Here is a 213-nt window from a genome sequence, read left to right as displayed (position 1 = left end):
CCCACCCACACACACACACAAAAGAAAGAAAATAAAAAAGAAAAAGAAAAAAAAAAAGAACACCCCAAACCCCCAAGAGATACTTGGATGCTGTATGTGTTCTCCTATTCGACACTTGCATTGATTTACTAGTAATCGAGCTCAATATTTTTGTTCTGCATACAAATAAAAGTATTAAAATGAGGATTCACAAATTTAAAATTTGTATGGAAT

The sequence above is a fragment of the Asparagus officinalis genome, chromosome 1 (assembly GCF_001876935.1).
Source record: "Asparagus officinalis chromosome 1, Aspof.V1, whole genome shotgun sequence".
Lineage (NCBI taxonomy): Eukaryota > Viridiplantae > Streptophyta > Magnoliopsida > Asparagales > Asparagaceae > Asparagus > Asparagus officinalis.
This window is presented reverse-complemented; position numbering follows the sequence as displayed.